The following is a 7,483-nucleotide window of genomic DNA, read 5'->3' as shown; positions in this document are numbered from 1 at the left end:
ATACACATACATATATGTATCTATATACTTATAAATAAATATATATAATATATATATATATATATGTGTATTGTATGTATATATATATATATATATAGGGGGGAGGGAGTGTGGACAAAATGACAGAAAAGGAAGGGAAACAAAAGAAAGAAGAAGGAATATTGACAGAGAGAGAGAGAGAGAGAGAGAGAGAGAGAGAGAGGGGGGGGAGAAAAAAGAAGATGAAAGAATAGGTAGAAAAGGACTGGAAGAGGGAGACAAGAACAGGAAGAGTAAGAACCGGAAAAGCAGTAATGCAAGAAAACCTACACGAGGTTAAGCTCCAGGACTCTTCTCATTGGCTGAAGCCTGGATGACGTAAATAAATGTAAAGTACAAAGAGAACCAAACGCATGTGTAAATTAGACTAAAATGGGGATCAAGGGGGTTTGCTGGAATGGGATGAAGATGACTCGGGTGTATTAAGGGAACATTATGTCATAATAGCCGTTTAAGTTCTTTTGTAAAAGCCATGTTTCAAAGAGATACCTGAGTGCGTGCTTACGTCACCAAATTACTGTATGCTGAAAAAGCACATCATCTGCATCTGCATACAAACGCGCACACACAGAGGCACACACACACACACACACACACACACACACATACACACACACACACACACACACTCACACACACATTTTCACACACATATACACTTTTCCTTCGATTTTTATATTACAAACATGTGCGCACACATATATACGTACATACATATATAAAAACACACACTCTATCACTCATCTTACATTATATTCAAACCCCTAACTATGTCTGTCTACATATCTAACAATCTAGCTATCTATCTATCTGTCTGTCTGTCTGTCTCTATGTATGTCTGTCTCTATGTATGTCTGTCTCTATGTATGTCTGTCTCTGTGTCTATCAATTAATCTGCCTGTCTGCCTGTCTCTCTGTATATATACCCATCTATCTATCTATCTATCTATCTATCTCTCTATCTATCTATCTATCTATCTATAAACACAAACATACACACATGCACACACACACACACACACACACACAGATACACACACTCATGTCTACTAATTGGTCTAGTTATCATAAACCGAATGTCGATAGATCTGAAGTCTTCTATCATACACCACAAGTTGTAGTAATATTCATATACCTATTTCCAAGCTATAGTCAAAGATGGACATTTTATACAGCTCTTCCATATTATAACAGTCAACTGAAAGAATGTCTCAAAGAGGATTCACAACGGCCTTATTGAGAGTTCATTTAAGGTTCAAAGTTGAGAGCATTTGCATCAATATCAAGACATAAATGTTAGTTGAAGTCTTGAACAAATTTCTCCCAAAATTCATTTAAACAGGCTTGCAACATTCTTCTCCAGGCGATACCTATAAAATGAATGACATTGAACATGCTAAATGTCTGCCAAGAATAATCTGTAAGTAATTCCATCAACGAAGTATGCTAGCGCTCGACGCTTGAGGTAGAAGACAACACCCGAAAGACTGCAGCAGTAAAAGCACCCCCACCCCAAAAAAACTCGCAACAAAAAACCCCAGTTTTCTAGCAGGAACAGATCTTAGTGAGTGTGAAGATAGGCCCATTGTAGACCTTACTAACCTCCTCAGACTGCTGTGGGTAGAAATATGCTGAAAAAGGTTTTCTTTAGATGCTATATCGCAAGATTTTAAAGATGACGTGATCGTCCACGTATAAAAATAAAAATAAAAATAAAACAAAAGATGGCAGATGGGAGTGCGACTGGGAGTGCGACAGTCGAGGTATACCTCAACTGTCGCACTCCCATCTACCGTCTTTTATTTTCTTTACATGATATTGTTGCAACAGTAGTTGCAAGTCCCTACTTGATATCGTAATACTTTGCCAGAAAGTCAATCCGTATTAAAATCTGACAAGGTCACTTCTAACATTATGTTTTCAATGAAGCAAACCCAGCACAATGCAGAGGCAAAAAATGCTTATTTCTACATGCAGTTTGTCAATCTCATTAAAGTTTTCAGTTCATTTCTTTGAAAAGAAATTTAGTGGCAACTGAAAAGATTTGATATCTGCCAAACGTAATATCATTCACTCATATCGCGATAACATGAAGGCGTATATTATAAACACAGCAGTCGTGTCGCATGAACAATCGGTCTTAAATGTATCAAACATGGACACATGATAATGTCTCCCGTGTACAGCATCCAGGATGTCTTCAGGCACTGATGTGAATGTGTCATGATTAAATTCAGAAAGATAGTTGTTTTCTTTAACCTCCAACACCTAAAATCACAGACGAAATTCTCATTTCTGTTTGTACTTGATATTTATAAATGAGAGTTGATGCCTTGCTTTCAAAATGATTTACAAAGCGGCTATTTCATCTCATCAGCAACATTAAAAAGACGGAGTATGTACGGGGCCTTCTACTTTGTAGCGTAACCAACAGCTGAAAGTTGTACAGAATTTATGTTAACGGGTATGAGGAAGGATTTCTCTAGGAAGTTACTGCATAAACGATAAGATGACGACGCACATAAGAACAGCCAGCATCAACTTCGAGAGACAGCATCCCAGACTCTTATCAGTTCATAGAATCTGTCTTATCTCGAACGTTATTGTATACAAGGCTTTTCTCCAAACCATGCTACGCTTCGAGATCTGAATGCGGCATATGATATACCAATATAACTTCTATGTTAGAGAGTTTTTATATTTCGCTAGGAGTATAGTGTTCCTTCCGTTATCTTCTTACATAATGTTCATGCTGCACCTTGTGTGTCTCACGCAGGTATTTTTTACAACACTTTGCATTATAACGTTCGTAAAATGGGGTTCATAATAATGAACCGTAAAGTACATGTTCCAAAGACACTCACTTCTCTCAAACCCAGATAACGATCAGGTCTCGTTCTCAGTAATCTAGTTCGCCACGGAATCTCCTATCACCACTGACTTACAGCTATATTCGATTACCAAATTAATACCTATCTATCTATCTATCTATCTATCTATCTATCTATCTATCTATCTATCTATCTATCTATCTATCTGTCTGTCTGTCTGTCTGTCAGTCTGTCTGTATGTCTGTATGTCTGTCTGTCTGCCTGCCTGTCTGCCTGCCTGTCTGCCTGTTTGTCTGTCTGTCTGTCTCTCTCTATATATATATCTATATCTATCTATCTATCTATATATATATATATATATATTTATATATGAATACATGAGAAATTGGTTGCTGTAGTCTCTGTAGGTTGTCATGTGTCAAGCATTAATAGGTCCGCAGTAAATCATCAATCAAACAACTATTCCATCAACGCCACTCTATCATACAACGAATCACGGTGATTATAGCCATAAAAGTGTGATATATCAAAATATTAATCGCTGCATTTGATATCATCAATCAATAATGAAGTAATTTTATAAACACCAGGCTATCGTACATTGACCTTAATATCGGCAAACAGCCATGTGTTATCATTAAACATTAACAATATGAAATACCCATTGCGTCCATAAGTAGCATTTAATCAGAAGACGGATCTTAACTGTAAGCAGAAGGCGCCTTAATCGGAATGAACCGTCACTCCTCCTACCGCAACGAATTCATTGCCGCCATTATTATCAACGCCAGTCACTAGCAGCAGCAACTACTTTCACCATCAGTGTCAACAATCCATCAAAATATTAAGAGACAGCAGTAATAATAATAAACGATTCCTTGCTTTTCCTGAAAGGGCACCGATTTGTAAAGAGAATGGGGAAGAAAACTGTACGTCATGGGTCATGCTTTTCTCCTTGTCGAAAGTATGTTGTGCTAATAGAAATAATGATATCTTTATGTATTTTCTATTACTAATGATTTACGTGGTATGGATGACAGTATGTACATCTCTGATCACGAGCAGAAGTAGTGGGGGAGCATCATAGCCATGTGCTGAGAAGAATTCTTTGGGGCTTGGATAATTCACCTCTGGAAACATGGGTGTTTTGTTCAACATCCTTAAGCAACGCTTATTCAGAGACCCTTTGAGCAGGATGGGCTACTCGACTTGAAGAAAATTCCAACTTGGGCCCCACCTGCAAGGAAATGCACTGTTTATCTTGATATGATATCACCGTGTCGCGCACATATAGTTGTGATGCATGTGACTGGTCTAGTCAATGATGGGTATACTGGGCTTCGTATATTTTACCCCAGTTTCACTGAATAATAATAAAATAGTAATAATATTCATCCTTTCTACTATAGGCACAAAGCCTGAATTTCGGGGAGGGAGTAAGTCGATTGCCTCGATCCCAGTGCTCAATTGTTGCTTTATTTTATCGACCCTGAAACAATGAAGGGCAAAATCGACCTCGGCGGAATTTGAACTCAGAGCGTAAGAACGAATGAAAAGCCGTTAATCAGTTTTCCTAGCGTGCTAACGACTCTCCACCTTGCTGCCTTATGACAACAGTAAGAGTAATTTCTTTATTGGTCATCAAATAAAGAAGACATTACAAAGGCAGTTTACAATTTGCATGGGTTCTTAAAAAAAATATGAGGTGAGAAAATGGAGAAAAGACGGTGAAATGAGATAAGATTATAGACAGAATACCAAGTGAGTGAACATACGAAGGTGTAATCCTCCTCCTACAGGAGGACCTCCAACTAAGGCAAATCTTATGATCTCCATAAATCCGAGATTATACTGACTACCAGTGTATCAGAGTTCATCTATCTATTTGTTTGGATTTATACACATAAAGTGAAACTCGGTGATGAGGCAAAATGTGATACCATATACTAAAAAGGCTAAACGTTTTGATAGAGAAAGGGAAGAAAAATATCGATATAGTCACACATGTATATGGTGAGAAAACCGTGATGCTGTCCGACTTCCTGTTCGATGATAATCTTCGAATTACATTCTTCGAACTTACCAGTCAGTATCAAACTATAGAGCCTCCCACATCCTCGGTGCACCTCAACTTTAGCAGTTGATAGATTTATTGGTATTCTGTATCATTTAGGTAAATGTTAATAATTTTGCTGTTTAGTTAATCGCCACATATCAACTCCTTAACCAGGACACCATTTCTCTATTCTTCTTGCACTTCATCAGTTTCTTCAGCATTTGCCTTATGCTCTTCATCAGTTTCTTCAGAATTTGCTCACTGATTCAGGCACCTGGGATGTCGATCTTCTGCAGGCAGACAGTGAAAGTAATCTGTAACATACTCTCCCCAAAAAATTTTTTTAATCAGATAAATGGGTCTTTACAAAAAACAATCTAATTGCTGTTGTGGAAAGGTATATACTCAAATAATACTATGAACTAGACCAGCACCTTGTTGATTAGAGTGTACTGAATGATTCCAAGATTCGGAAAAGGAAACAAAATAGTACACTGCAAGTGACCTGAATAACTGATAGAAAGTTAGATTATAATAATACGCCTAGAGAAATCTGGAAGGAGAAGACTATCATAACACTTGTTGTTGGCACTCCGTCTCTTACGACGTCGCGGGTTCCAGTTGATCCGATCAACGGAGCAGCCTGCTCGTGAAATCAACGTGCAAGTGGCTGAGCACTCTACAGACACGTGTACTCTTAACGCAGTTCTCGGGGATATTCAGCGTGACACAGTGTGACAAGGCTGACCTTTTGAATTACAGGTACAACAGAAACAGGAAGAAAGAGTGAGAGAAAGTTGTGGTGAAAGTGTGCAGCAGGGTTCGCTACCGTCCCCTGCCGGAGTCTCGTGGAGCTTTAGGTGTTTTCGCTTAATAAACACTCACAACGCCCGGTCTGGGAATCGAAACTGCGATCCTATGACCCCGAGTCCGCTGCCCTAACCATTGGGCCATTGCATATCACTTGTAACATTATGCTAAAGAGATAGAGTTTAGAAAATTAAGCAAAACCTGTCATGCTGGACCGAGTATAAGAAGGCTTGTTTTGTAAAAGTAATGGAAGTACATCAATATAATAGTAGCATATATATGAGGCTGTTGCTACTAATTCAGATGTTATATCTCTAAATATAATCATGAGTTAGAAAGTAACCCAAATGCTGGAAAAGGTTAACGACTAAAATGTATCGAGGACAGATAAAGACTCTGACTAGTGGATTTCAGAAAACTTACTCCCGGTCAAACTACACGATTTTGTACGTATATATGCAAAAGTGAGAATTATGAAAGGGATTATCACTCCTGTACGAAAGACAATTCTGTACCTCTATAACTTTAAAATTATGTTAACCTATACTGGACTCCATTCAAAATACTATGGGTGGACAGTAAATTATATTCTGTATATCGATGTCTTCAACTTGTACGTTGCAGACGATAAACAAATGAAAATTCTGTTACTGATAGTACACAAATACGCTTAAAAAAAAAACGATAAGAGAAATTTGAAATCAGGAAACTCATAATATCAACAATATCAGGCTAAATAGAAATAAATGAAGAGAGTTGAAAATAAAAGACAAAAATGAAAGAAAATATCAAGAATGAATATTGCTGATGTCATGGTATAATCCTTAAAAGAGGACTAACGTCAAAAACAAGTTAATGTGGGTCAATACTCCAGTTGTACCAGTAATGATTTATTCACACCATTCACAATTTAACAGAGAAATATCGTTGTTTTCAACGTATAGAGAAAATTATTGCAAAATATCTACTGTAGAACAACAAATATATCTCATAAAGACGTTGGTGTCGGTGGTAATTAGTAATGTTAAGAGGGTAGTGGTCTTTTCTGTGACGGTGACGTAGTGAGTGATAATATTGGTGAAAATGGTGATCGTTATATTAGTGGTTGTTGGGGTTGTTTAAGCTCACTGTGGTGATGAAGACGGAGCCGATGTTGATGTTGCTGGTGGTGTTGGTAGTGGTGGTGGTGGTGGTAGTGATTGTGGCGATGGTAATGGTCGTGGTGGACAATGACTTCATTACACAGTGGAGATTTATAAGTTTTCCGCTTAAGTACACTTATGTGCTAACAGCTCGCCTGATCAACGCCTGTCGTTAAACAGGCCGTAAACAGGATTGCAGACTCCATCGCTTACACTTCCCAACTTATGTCGCTATCCCCTTCTCATCTCCCCTTATTTCTCTCTCTCTCTCTCTCTTCTTTCTCTCTAATTTCCCTCTCTGTCTCTTGCTGTCACCAAAATCTGGCTTGCCTATCTGTCTCTGTCTCTCTGTCTGTCTGTCTATCTGGCTGTCCACCTCTGAACTTCTCCCTCTTCCTATCCTCCTTGTATGTGTGGATGAATGGCTTTTGTGTGTGCGCGCGCATGAGTGAGTGTGTAAGTGTGTTTGTTTGCGATTGCGTTCGTGAGTTTATTCGTACCGTCCACTCCTTTTCATTATCAGGTTTCAATAGCTAGAGCGGAATACCACCACCACACCCACCACCACACCCACCACCACCATCGCAGCCACCACCACCACCACC

Source organism: Octopus bimaculoides, chromosome 6, assembly GCF_001194135.2.
Source record: "Octopus bimaculoides isolate UCB-OBI-ISO-001 chromosome 6, ASM119413v2, whole genome shotgun sequence".
NCBI classification, from domain to species: domain Eukaryota; kingdom Metazoa; phylum Mollusca; class Cephalopoda; order Octopoda; family Octopodidae; genus Octopus; species Octopus bimaculoides.
This window is presented reverse-complemented; position numbering follows the sequence as displayed.